At 47.6% G+C, this 13,791-nt stretch overlaps 1 long non-coding RNA gene across 2 annotated transcripts in view; it reads right to left on the reverse strand.

Moving 5' to 3' along the window:
• LOC138829815 (uncharacterized) overlaps window positions 1–13,791 on the reverse strand; it is a 103,912-nt gene that overhangs the window by 11,746 nt on the left and 78,375 nt on the right. Inside the window, exon 4 of one of the 2 annotated variants that reach the window (XR_011372744.1) lies at window positions 11,381–11,460. The exons of the other annotated variant lie outside the window; for it this stretch is intronic. This is a non-coding gene — a long non-coding RNA (uncharacterized lncRNA). Of the gene's footprint in view, window positions 1–11,380; window positions 11,461–13,791 lie in introns of those variants that run through there. 2 annotated transcript variants of the gene reach the window in all.

Below are 13,791 nucleotides of genomic sequence, written 5' to 3' on the forward strand. Positions count from 1 at the left end.
AGACCATTCAGTCACCCTGATGGATCTCAGCAAAACAATAAGATGAAATAAGACAGTGGAGGCGTTTATCCTCCTGTCTGGACGGTGGGCATACTCTTATATTTCAGTCATTTTGTGAATTCCCCATCTGGCTGCACGATGGGGAATATCTCACGAGACAAAAGATGCAAAGTGGTCCAGAGACACATGGCATGGCCAAGGGTTTCCTCATCGTGGCCTCCTCCATCCATTCTGCCCTCCGGCTTTGGAAGGAGCCATCATCAATCCTGGCCCCTGTAGCAATCCAGAGCTAGGAGAATGTGAGATGGCGGGAGGCCTTGCCTTCCTCAGGTTGACGGATGGCAAACCAGTGAAGTGCTAGCCCGGCTGGAACGCCCACCAGCTGTACTGCACTCCAGGAAGACAACCCGAGTCTCTGAAGCAGCCATTGATGTCGGGCCGAGCAGCTCGTCTCTCAGCTAAATTCAGATGGGCAATCAACGGTGACTCCTTCAAAGCCTTCGTTTGACAAGTCCTCTTAGCACACGGGGGGGGGGGGAGGCGGGCATCATTGTGCGGCTGTACGGCCTTCTTTTGGAGAATGCTGCTCCTGTCTACAAGCATTCTGTCTGAAATGGCCAGCTCACCGCCCCCTCCACATCTTTATTCAAGTTATCTTGGCCAGGAAACATTTTCTCAATGGCCAGTTTTGCTCAAGGTCAGGGGAAGAGATAGCAACTCGTGGAACCTTAACTCGCTCTAGATAGGGAGGAATGGTTTTGAAATTCTCTACTCTGAAGACTTGAAATGACAGCCTAAAGAACAGAGACTCGGAGGGAAAGGAGACTTGCCTAATACCATGTGCAAATTATTTTAGGTTTAGATTTAAGTAAAGAGAAGGATGGACGCTGGAGCCAGACCGTCTAGATTCGCATTCTCCTCTCACCACACTCTTTCTCAATTACAAAATGAACCTAACAGTATTACCTACCTACCTCAGGTGTGGAAAGAATTAAACTATATAGAGACGAAAAGCACAGTAGTGGTGCATAAAGTAAACACTAAATAAAGGTATTATTTTATCGTCTCATTTTGACAGTCCTGGGGTTTGAACTCTGGGCATCTGGCTGACAAGGCAGATATTCTGCCACTTGAACCACACTCTAGCCTCTTTGTGACCTGTTTCTTTTCAAAGTAGGATCTCACTTTATGTCTGGATCAGCCTAGACTGTGATCCTACGTATGGAATTGATTTAGATGAAGTTTCATGTCCTTTTATGCCAGGATGGCCTTGAATCACAATACCCCAATCTCTCCTCCCAAGTATCTAATATAACAGGTTATAACAGGCATGAGCCACTGTGCCCAGCTATCCTTATATCATTTTTAATACTAATGGAGGTGGTTACATATAACTGGATGTGTGTGTGTGTGTGTGTGTGTGTGTGTGTGTGTGTGTGTGTGTTTAAGTATCCTACTAAGAGAAAACTGAACTTTTGTCCCAAGGCTCATTTTCTAAGTGCACAAAGGTTGAAATTTTAAGGTTTTTATATATTTTTCAAAACTCTTTGCTCTCCTAATGCCTAATCTTCTCCATGTTCTAAACTTGATCAACTGTATTTGTTCAGTGCTAAGAGTCAACTTCAGAGCCAGGAGGTCTTTGGAATTCTTAGTTTGGTAGTTACACAAATTTGAGAAGGACAGGTCTTTCTCTCACGTGCCCTCTTTTGACAGCCCATAATACACACAAGCATACGAAAGATCTGAAAGGTCCCACAAGACTTGGAATTTGTAAAAAGTAAATCCATTAATTAATTAATCAATAAAAGTTTGCATTCTGTTACTAAGCTAGTGCTTCTCACATATCCCCAGCTACATATAATTGTTTCAAATGTTTCCTGGGACATGAGTACACCATGAACACAGTTTAAGAAATGAGAACTAGACAGGTGCCGGTGGCTCATGCCTGTAATCCTAGCTACTCGGGAGGCTGAGATCTGAGGATCGCGGTTCAAAGCCAGCCCAGGCAAGAAAGACAGTGAGACTCTGATCTCCAATAAACCACTCAGACAACTGGAAGTGGTACTGTGGCTCAAGTGGTAGAGTGCTAGTCTTGGGTTGAAGAGCTGAGGGACAGCACCCAGGCCGAGTTCAAACCACACACACACACACACACACACACACACACACACACACACACACACACACACACACACACACACACACACACACACACACACACACACACACACACACACACACGAAATGAGAACTAGAGGTCATCGTGTTAAGCAAGGTAAGGAAGATTCAGAAGGACAAAGGTGGTTGTTTGCCAGCATGTGGGTGCTAGATCTAAAAGACAAACATATACGTCAATACACATAGGGTCAGACCTGAGAGTGTGTAATTAGCATCGCTAACAATGTCCTGACAACTATGTTTGTCTGACTTTGTTCTGTGTCTCCCGCCTCTTTGTCACAGTTGATCAGACACTTCATTAGGGATGAGCCAACCAGAGGAAGTCTGCTACAAGGAATTGTTCCAGGCCTAAACACTTAAAACCCATCCTGTCTTTAGCTTTTTTCTCAAACCCTCTCCGTGGCTACTGAGGATTCTAAACACCACCTCTGGGCCTACCCGAAATTCCTCCCATCCCATAATTCTGGGGCGGGGGGGGGGGGGGAGTTTGAGGGAAGATCTCAGAATTGTCTTGCTGGTTCTGATTGGCCTCATTTGGATGATCCCACCAATCACTGAAGATGAAGGATGACTGGTTCTGATTGGCTGAACATGAAGTACATGACCACTTCTGAAGCATAGATTTCAGAGCCAAAAAGGGACGGTTCCCCCCAAAGGAACCATTTCTAGAAATGTCTACAGTGCTTGGAATACAGTAGCACCTAGCGTGTTGAATAGGAGAAATTTCTGAATTGGTTGGGCAGGGTTGCTCTTGAATTTTTACACAAACTCTCATTTCTTTTGGTAGCCTGTCCCAGGGTGGCCTCCTTCCTCTCATGAAACCAGCTTCCATGTATAGCCAACATCCCGCCATCCTCTTGGAAGACAGCTATTTTATAGAGCTACACTTGAATGCTACAGTCTGAGAGTCATAGAGGAATTACAAACCACTTCTGCTGTGCAGCCCTGGAATCCCACCCCCTCCCATGTACCCTCCTCACACGGGAGAAAATCCAAATGTTCTTGATACATGTTTGTGGCAAATAAAGCCTCTGTGTTACCTGGTTTCAGAGCAATTATCTAGAAAGCTGGTCAGAAAGCAAGCTCTGGTGGATGTAGTATGAGAACAAAGGGAAACGGTATTTGAACAGCAAGTAAGCAAGAAAAATCCATCATGGTTAATTATTTGCTCTTAATTGTCAGGAAATGAAGGATGGGCAGAAGAGGGTTTAAACAGAATAATACCGAGAAACGCTGCCTCTACCCACATGCTAGAGCCAAATTTGCAAGTGAGACTTTTCATAATCCACGGGTTGTTAATTATCTAAACACGGGTCCCTGGGAGCCGCCTGAGTGAAGATTAATTAGTTTTTTTCGAAATAATAGCTAAATTGATACAAGGAAAAGAAGTTCAGACTCCAAAGTAATGGCTGAAAATTAGCCAGCCTATTTCTTCATTTCTCTTTGCCGGGCTCCTAGAGGACATTTATCTCTGTTGCTTTTGCTGAAAGGGCTCATTAATCAAACGGGCAGATGGGCTTTCCAAAATTTGTGACGTGGAATGAAAAGACAGCCATGCAAAGTGCACTGGGGGTGGGGGTGGGGGAGAAAAGGCAAGTGACTCTTCTGCATAGACCTCCTTCCCAACCTGTCCCTTGTCCCCTTCACATTCATGACCCAGCACAACCCCCAGAGCCCTGAAATTTTAGAAAGAGCATCACTGGCATTTGAACTCCAGAGTTCGTACTTGCTATGCTAGTGCTTTAGCACTTGAGTCAGGACCCCTGTCCCCACCTTTCTTTCCTTTTTTGCTTTAGTTATAAGGTCTAATGTTTTCTATCCACTCCCCCCACCCTCTACCGCCCCCACAGGGCCAGCTTTGGACTCTAATTCTCCTATCAATGCCTTTCATACAGTTGAGATTACAAGCCCCTGCCACCACACCCAACATGCTGGTTGAGATGAAATCTCTGTAATTTTTTGACCAACCAGATCTTGAACTCCAATCCTCCTGATCTCTGCCTGTTCAAATTCACTGCGGCTACCAGACACTATGGTAGACTCTTAGGCATGGGCTGTTGAAAATCTTAGGTTGAGGGTGTACAGACAGTGAGTTACAAGATTCTCAAGAATGTCTACCAAATGGTTAAGGAAAGGAAACTTATGCCACCCTCGAGAACTCCGACCTCCCCATTGACCAATATCACAGCATTTAAAGAACCAGACTTTTGCAACACAGGCAAATATCCCAAAGAACAGAACACATCATGTCTCTCCTCCTGCTTAAAGCCTCATCCTGCCTACCTCATTGGTATGAGAAGTCCAAGTTTCTTACTCTGCTTTAAAAAAGCTCAGCTGGTCCCTGGTCCATCCCAAAGCATCATCTTCCCTCTCCTGACCACATACGGCCCACCCAGTTTTACTCAACTCACTTGTACGTCTCAGATTTGCTGTGTCCTCTTTCTTCCCAGCCTTGGCATCTGCTCTTCCCTTGCCTGCAGTACTTTTCCACCTCTCTCTCATATTCTCCTATCTCCCCTAAGTCTCAGTGAAGCGATTCTTATTCCCTCAATCCTTTGATCTCTTAACTGAGTAGATGCTTTGCTTTTACAAGCCCATAGCTCCGTGGGCAGTCCTAGGTAGAGTATTTTTGTGGATACCTTGATCTCCCCAACTAGATTCTGGGCCCTTCAAGGAGAGCAGCCATGACACAGCCACTAATACGTTTTTGTGCCTAACACAAATGCCTCTGCTATAGCAGTTACTCAATACATGTGGTTGAATTTGGAGCCACAATTCAAAAATGACTGTGGAGTGGATATGAGACCAAAATGGAATGAACTTTTTTCTGGCAGTCTAAACCTTCCCCAGCCCAGTACAGTTCCAACCATTCTCTTGGCACAAAATAGAGAATTTCTTCAGAGTGAGCCACAAAGGAGCTCTTCTTGTTTCGAACCCTTCGGCCCGTGGGATCATTGTCTCTCACACCTGGGTCTTTTGAGAAGTCTGATATTTGGAATCTCAAGAAGAACATGATGATTCAAGTGGAACAGAATCATGGAAGCAATGATGGGTGCTTCTTAAAAGAAATAAAGAAAGAAAATAGCTTGGAGACTCAGTAAGACGGAGTGCGAATTTAACGAGGACTCTGCGGTGGCTGAGAGCAGACCTCATCTTTTTATGGCCAGCTTCAGCAAGAGAAACGAAGACGATAAATCAGAAACCTGGAAGCATTATCAATCTGCAAAGATCCAGTTCACACACTAATTGACCTCCAGGAGTGACATTGGAGTTTTGGAATCTAAATGCATCCAGATGTCCAAGCAATCGATATTCCCCAAGGAAGCCAGTCAAATTAGCTGGAGCCCAGCAGACTGTGGCCAAAAAAAAAAAAAGAAGAAGAAAAAAAAAGACAAAGAAATTGGACAGGGCCTAAAGGAAATCCATTTGCAGGCTACGATTGGAATGGAAATCAGAAAACAAGGGTTTGGTGCTGGGACTGCAATTCTTCTGACAATGAATGCTTTCTATCCCAATAGGGTATAAACTCCATGAGGACAAGAATTCTGTCCATTCTGTTGGGAGTGGATCACAAGCTCCTCATGTGGTGTGAGGTCTACCCTTCAAATTCTCACTATGTACATGTTTTAAAAACTGAATGAATAAGCTGGGCACCGGTGGCTCACGCCTGTAATCTGAGGATCACGGTTCAACGCCAGCCTGGGCAGAAAAGTCCATAAGACTCTTATCTCCAATAAACTACTAGAAAACTGGAAGTGGTGCTGTGGGTTCAAGTGGTAGAGCGCTCGCCTTGAGCTGAAGAGTGCAAGGACAGCGCCCAAGCCCAGAGTTCAAGCCCCATGACCAACCAAATAAAAAAAAACTGAATGAAGAGATCAATGCTATAGCACCCTTTCTTAAAAATCTTGCAACAGCTTGTTGTCATCAGTCTCTCTGGCTCTTTCTCCCTTCTCCATGGTGCAACTGGTCCCCTACCCAAGATGAAGGCGTAGACAGAAAGGGTGGAAATGTAAATTTACCAAAGTACCTAGAAAACCACTTGACATAACTGACTAGAGTTGAACATATGCAGACCTACTCTAGGTCAGCAAAAGTATGCCTCTATGTCCACTGAAAGATAGGTAAAAGGATGTTCAGCCCAGCACAGTGGTGCATGCCTGTCATCCCCACTACCCAGAAAATTAGAGGCAGACGGGTTAAGAGTTCAAGTCTTCTCCATCCTCCCAGGTCCAGCTCCAGTGAAGGTTCTCCTCTCTCGGGCAGGAGTGATCAATCCCTTTCTCTGTGTTACACAAGACAGTCTTCCACAAAGAGCACCAACTCTAAGAGGGCAGGGACTCATGTTTTGTTCATGACAATCTTCAGCACCAGGGACAGCGCCTCACACGGTAGATGAAGCCAGATATGTTCATGACTGGATCTTCAGCACCAGGGACAGCGCCTCACACATGGTAGATGACGCCAGATAGGCAGCCCTTTACATAGGGAACTACAACCGGTTGCTCTATACCCCTAGCCCTAAGTCCTTCATCCGGAAGGGTGTGGCCACAGCCCCATAACCCCATAAGCAAAATAGCACAGCCAGCCCATCTCCTACACTGGACACAGAAGATTGCACAACTAGCCCTTTCCTTGACATGTGAGGGGGATATTTCAAACCCTACCCTACAAGCCACCCCCTAGGCCATAGGAACTTCCCTACTCCTCCTCCCCCTCCTCCTTCCACTCCCTCTCCCTCTCCTCCTCTCTTTCCTTCTCCTCCCCCTCCCCTTCCCTCTCCTCCTCCTCCTCCTCCTCCTCCTCCTCCTCCTCCTCCTCCTCCTCCTCCTCCTCCTCCTCCTCCTCCTCCTCCTCCTCCTCCTCTTGTCAGTTGTGGGTCTTGAACTCTGGGCCTGGCGCTGTCCCTGAGCTCTTCAGCTCATAGCAAGCACTTTGCCACTTGAGCCACAGCGCCACTTCGTTTTCTGGTGGTTAATTGAAGATAAGATTCTCAAAGACTTTCCTGCCCAGGCTGGCTTTGAACCACAACCCTCAGATCTCAGCCTGAGTAGCTAAGATTACAGGCATGAGCCACCAGCACCCAGCTCAGGAACTTTCTTCTTGATTCTCAGGAATCAGGTTCCATGAGATTCCGTCTAACCTGGGTTCCTCTCCTCCTTCCCTCTTCCCCTCCCTTCGGCATCCTCTGCTTATCCAAAAACCATTGCTGGCTCTTCCCTGCTCAGCCACTAGGGTGCCAGGGTGTGGGGAGGGGAAGGTGCCCTGGGCCTTGGAGGGGAGAATGAGACCTCAGACTCTCCTCCCTCCTGTGGTCTCCCAGGTCATCAGAACCAGCCTTCAGCCATGGTGGTCCCCCTACCAGCTCATCCCTCGTGGGTCATTATGCAAAAAATAAAAATGAAGAATCTACCTAAAACTCTGTCTCCTTCATTTTAACCTCAACATGGACCAGATGGGAGTGGAAGGAGAAGAATCTGTCCTTTCTCACCTCCACGGTAATAGTCATGGCACTGTGTTTTGATGAGCTGGGGATCATTCGATTCCCCTAGGAGACTATGTACTCTCCGAGGGCACAGATGGGGGGGGCAGCCTCCAGTCCTCAGGACATGTACCTGGGAGGTGGGAGCAAGAAAGGCAAGAAAGGGAGCATTCTACACCCATCCCATCTCTGCCTCCCACCCATCCCGTCTGTCTGAAGTTCCACACAGTCAGACTTAGAAGGACAAGGAGGGGGACAGGGTGGGAACTGGAAGCTTGGGGTATTTCGCATGGAGCTCTCTCAGATGAACCCCAGGGCCTGTTCTGCCTCACACGTTATGGGTGCTAAGTCCCAGGTAGAAATCCGAGACACTCTAACACCTCCTCTGGATGGTAAGGGTATCGCCAGACACCACTGCCACACACACACACACACACACACACACACACACACACACAACCTATCATGGGCTGGAGTTTCAGCCTGGGATTCCAAATGAATTCCTTAGTGCAACCATGGCCTGTGCCAATCCTGCAAAAGACAAGGAGACAAAACTCATGCTTAAAAATACACAGGCGGGCCGGGAAGGTGGCTCAGTGGTAGAGTGCTTGCCTTGCATGCATGAGGCCCTGGGTTCAATTCCTCAGCACCACATAAGCAAAAAGCCAGAAGTGGCACTGTGGCTCAAGTGGTAGCTGAGGGACAGCACCCAGGTCCAGAGTTCAAGCCCCATGACTGACAAAAAAAATACATAGGCTATGAGTACCTAGACATAAATTCCTTCTAGATTCTACATTCTCCTCTCCCTCTCTCCCTCTGTGTGTGTCTTGCTTGTGTGTGTGTGTATGTGAGAGAGAGAGAGAGAGAGAGAGAGAGAGAGAGAGAGAGAGAGAGAGAGAGAGAGCGCCAGGACAGGGGTGGTAACAGAGAGGGAGTGACCTTGAAATCTGCGACAAAACCCACTCCGTGTCAAGCTGCCACTGTGCTGAGAAGCTGGGCAGGCAGCGCTGCGGGCTCCTGGGGAGACACACAAGGCAAACAGAGGCGGGCTGAAGGAGAACACCATTAATCAGGCAGAAGGGCCACTGGTGCCGAGGGAGTACAGGCTCAGCAAAGAGGAAGTGTCACCCCCAGCAGCACCGTGAGAGGACCCTCTACCGCACATCACTGCAGAAAGACCCATTTTATGACAAAACTGAATATGGAGAGGAGGGGGACACCATCCCTCCATCTCTGTATTCTTGTGTCTTGGGAAATCGCTATGAACGGAGCATGGAGTTGCTCTGAGGGTCACAGAATCACATGGTGATTCCCCCCCACACACCTCCACCAGGGGGACACAAGTCCCCAGGAGGGGCAGTGGGGAGGCCGCTCCAACACCAAAGACCTCAGCCACCAGCTGCCAGCGTGGTGTGGATCCAGCCGTTCAACATCTGTAAACAAATAGCTCTCTTTATTTTTCTTTTTTTTTTAAGCATGCGTGGATGTCAGAGACTGACTAGAAATCCAGGCAGGGATGAAGCACAAGTTTCAGGGCCAAGATATGTGTGCTAGAAAACAGTGGCGTGGAAACGGCAGGGCCTGGCCAGACTGTGAAGCAGATGGTGTTTGTGCCTGGCAGCTTTGTGTGGAGTTTTCCCACTTCCAATATCCGGTGTTCGCAGGTCATGGCTGTGGTGTCCCCCAGCTTGAAAGTGCTACTGACTCAGTCAACATTGGACAAGTATTAACTGAGCACCTACTATATACCAGGCATATATATATATATATACTGAGAATGGGGGGAATGCCATGCCATGCAGGGCCAAAGAAGAATGTACCAGAGAGGGTGAAGAGACATGGGCAAGGGTCTTTATTATTCCTTGCCATGGCAAAGGATCTCTAAGCCAGCCACCTCAGTGTCTCTCCTCCATTTGCACCAGTGTTCAATGTTTGGGGATCCCCGTCAGGATTTATATGTAAAAGTTAGGTGTCCACAGTTCACATTTATCATCCTAACTACTGAGAAAGCTAAGATCTAGAGGAACTTGAGTTCCTCCAGACAGGAAACTCTAGAAGACTCCATCTAAATAACCAGCCCCCCTCCAAAAAAAAAAGCAAAAAACAGGGCTGGAGGTATGGCTCAAGAGATAGAGCATCAGCCCAGTTATCTGGCCAAGTGTAAAGAAGAAAGAGCAGCAAATTTACACATGCAAGATGCACCACCTCACCAAGCTGTCAATGCAGTGTTTATTCATCGCCCACTTTTGTGGAAGGCTCCGCACCAAGTTGAATACACACCTAAGACCAACACAGATCTGATTTGCTCCCTCATGGTGCCTACCTGTTCAGGAAAGAGAGGGAGGAGAGCATCACACACGCCCCTAACTACAGCTACAGTGAGCAGGAAGGAGGGGCACGCTTCCTCTCTCTCTGGGTGGTGATGTTGCTGTTGTTATTTGGTTTGCTTTAGGTGAGGAAGGCAACTTACGGAAGACATTACTATTTTAACTCACAGACTCTCCCCCTTCCCCCTCCACCTCCAAACAAGAGAATGGAGATCTTTTTGAAAAGATCAGAAAAGCCAGCAGCCACCAGGCCCTTTCAGCGTGCATCTGTAACACTCCGATCACTATGCCGAACACATTAAATGTGTTGTCCTTCAACTTTCGGAAGGCAAACCTACGGGGTGAATATTACTTCCATTCCCTAAGGGAGAGGGAAAAATACCTAAGGGAAAAAATAAGGAGGGACATTCCATCACCTACCCAAGATCATGGAGTCTAGTGAAGGTCAGAGTTGAGATTTTAACCCCGATCTGTCTATGGCCTTTCTCCCAAAGCATTACAACTAAACACTCCTTATTGTAAACTCCCTGTCTGGACTTCCAGCCAGCCATGATGACAACAAAGCCCAAAAGATAAAAGAACTCCAACAAAATAGAAATGTATTTCTCATCCATATATCCAAATCCAGCACTCTACACAGTTCCCATCACCATCCAAAGAAACCCGTGTAGGAAAAGGTAAGAAAGATGGTGGGTAGATGTTACTGTGGGCCAAGGAAGGTGGCCATTTTGCGTGCTTACATTTGATTGGCTGGAACTCAAGTCACATGGTAACATGATGGCAAAGGAGAGGCTGGGAAATGTAGTTCATCTATGCACCCAGGAGGAAAGGAAGCTAGTTTCAGGAGTGACTGGTACTCTTACCATACTAGTTCTCAACAATCCACCCTTCGCTTGTACCTTTTGAGTGCGTGTAAGAATTCCCTTGAGCCACTCACCAGTTTCTCACGCCTGTCATCCTAGAAACTCAGGAGGCTGAGATTTGAGGATTGAGGTTCAAAGCCAGCCCAGGCAGGAAAGAATAACCAGCAAAAATCCTGAAGTAGAGCTATGGCTCAAGTGGAAGAGCACCAGCCTAGAACAAACAAACAAACAAGCAAACACTAAAGGAACAGTATTCAGGCCTGAGTTCAAGCCTTAGGACCAGCACAAGAAAAAAGGGGGGTCGGGGAGTTCCCTTGAGCTTCTCCTCCCTTCTGGAGCATGATCCTGGAGCTTTATTCCTGAGTCTTATAGTTTTATAGTCCCACTGTCCGTGAATTAGAAATGATAGCCCAGCCCCCTCAGCAATCCTGCTGAGGACCAAGGGGAAAAAAAGATAAAAAGAATGAAAAGCTTTCAAAAGGAAGATGTTATTCACATACTTGCCTAGGAGTAGGTCTGCAGAAGAGATGAAAACACCATAAACCAATCTCAAGCACGCGTCATCCAAGGCTCTTAGAGGTTCCTCTTTTGCCAACTTTCCATTTAGGGTACACTGAAAATTTAGGGTACATCAGTAAATCATGTGCTGCTATTGCCCAACAAGGGCCTCCCCACTTGTGAAATTCCAAGCTGCTGACCCCTAGAACCGTGTTTTCCAGGAGACTTTGCTGGGCATACCTCGGCTTATTTTATATCGTCCTTTGCATAAAGAGAGAAGTCTGACCCTGTTCACCAGCACAGGGGATGTACAATGAAATGTGTTCTCTGCTTCTGGTTTGGGAAATAAATTAAACAGCCAAAATGACTCCTTTACAATACTCAAACTGTCGTTCACAGAATACTCTTCCTCTGGATGTTAATAGCTGTTTTTTGAAGAAGAAGAAAGAAGAAGAAGAAGAAGGAGAAGAAGGAGAAGAAGGAGAAGAAGGAGAAGAAGGAGAAGGAGAAGAAGGAGAAGAAGGAGAAGAAGGAGAAGAAGGAGAAGAAGAAGACGACGACGACGACGACGACGACGACGACGACGACGGAGGAGGAGGAGGAGGAGGAGGAGGAGGAGGAGGAGGAGGAGGAGGAGGAGGAGGAGGAGGAGGAGGAGGAGGAGGAGGAGGAGGAGGAGGAGGAGGAGGAGAAGAAGAAGAAGAAGAAGAAGAAGAAGAAGAAGAAGAAGAAGAAGAAGAAGAAGAAGAAGAAGAAGAAGAAGAAGAAGAAGAAGAAGAAGAAGAAGAAGAAGAAGAAAAGGGGAGGGGGCAAACATGGATGCCGAAGGAAAAATAAAGTGAGACAAACTAAGTTAAAGAAGGAAAATGAGTCGGGCCCTGATAGCTCAAGCCTATCATCCTAGCTACTCAAGAGGGGTGAGATCTGAGGATCAAGGTTCAAAGCCAATCCAGACAGGAAAGTAACCAGTCAAAAGCCAGAAGTGGAGATGTGGTTCAAGTGATAGAGTACTGGCCTTGAGCAAAATAAAAAATGTAAAGAACACTGAGGCCCTGAATTCAAGCCCCAGTCTGGCACCATAGGAGAAAGTAAAGAGTGAGAGAGGGGGGGAGGGGAGGGAGGGAAGGAAAGAAAAAGAAAAGAAAAGAAAAAGAAAGAAAGAAAGAGATAGAGAGGGAGGGAGAGAGGGAGGGAGAGAGGGAGGGAGGGAGGGAGGGAAAGAGAGAAAGAGAGAGAAAGAGAAAAGGGGAGAGGGAGGGAGAGGAAGAGGGACAGAGAGGGAGGGAGGGAAGGAATGAAGAAAGGAAGGTAAGGAGGGAGGTGAGGGAGGCAGGGGGAGGAAGGGAGGATACATACCTACATACAAGAAGAGGTTTCTAAATGCCAGTGGCAGGGCTTGCTTCATGTGTCTGTATGTCCTTCTGCATTTGAAAGCCCAAGTCTCTTCTCAACCCCCAGCAAATAGATGCCACGCACCCTTTGCCGCATCCCTGCATGTGGCTTTGGTTCTGGGCACGTGTGACAGATGAGCAGGGTGAGTGCTAAGAAGTAAGTCTAACAAGTTACACAGGACTCCAGATCCTCACCCACAGTGAGGCCAAAGAGGGCCTCCCTTGGAGGAGAGAAACACAGAGGCGTGATGCCACAAGAGCAGATGCGCTGAAACACGCCCCAGGATATGGAAACAAGCGACTTTTTGTTTTTCAGTTGTTGATGCCTCTGTCTTCTTTACCTTATGTATGGTGTAGTCACGTGGACGTCTTCAGGAGGGCGGGGGAGGGAAAGGGGGGATGCAGCAGTGGAGCACACTGGACACAGGTGAAAGTAAACTGTACAGCTCTTGGGTGGAGAGTGGAGGGAGGGGATGGGAGCGAAGGAGGGAACAGAAGACACTGTACGAAAGGAAATGGACTCATTGCCTGACTCATGTAATTGGAACCCCTCTGTACATCACCTCTGTAATAACAATAAAGTCATTTACAAAAGGAAATGTCTGTCCTAGACATCAAATGAAGAAGAGGAAGAGGAGGAAGAAGAAGAGGGAGGAAGAAGGGGAGGAGGAGGGAGAGGAGGAGGAGGGAGGTGATGGTGGAAGAGGGGGAGGAGGGAGGTGATGGTGGAAGAGGAGGAGGAGGAAGGAGGTAGTGGTGGAGGAGGAGGAGGAGAACAAGGAGGAGGAAGGAGCCGCCACCCAAGGGCTCATGGGAAGTCATGATCTGGTCCCGGGCTGGATCTCTTCATCTGGGCTTAGCTACTTCCCATCCTCTCCTCCTCCTCCTCCTCCTCCTCCTCCTCCTCCTCCTCCTCCTCCTCCTCCTCCTCCTCCTCCTCCTCCTCCTCCTCCTCCTCCTCCTCTTCCTCCTCCTCCTCTTCCTCCTTCTCCTCCTCCTGCTCCTCCTTCTCCTCCTCCTCCTCATTTGCTGCAGTGAGATTTAGATGAGGAGAG

This window comes from Dipodomys merriami, unplaced genomic scaffold (assembly GCF_024711535.1).
Source record: "Dipodomys merriami isolate MVZ:Mamm:240054 unplaced genomic scaffold, mDipMer1.0.p SCAF_177, whole genome shotgun sequence".
Taxonomy (NCBI): Eukaryota; Metazoa; Chordata; class Mammalia; order Rodentia; family Heteromyidae; genus Dipodomys; species Dipodomys merriami.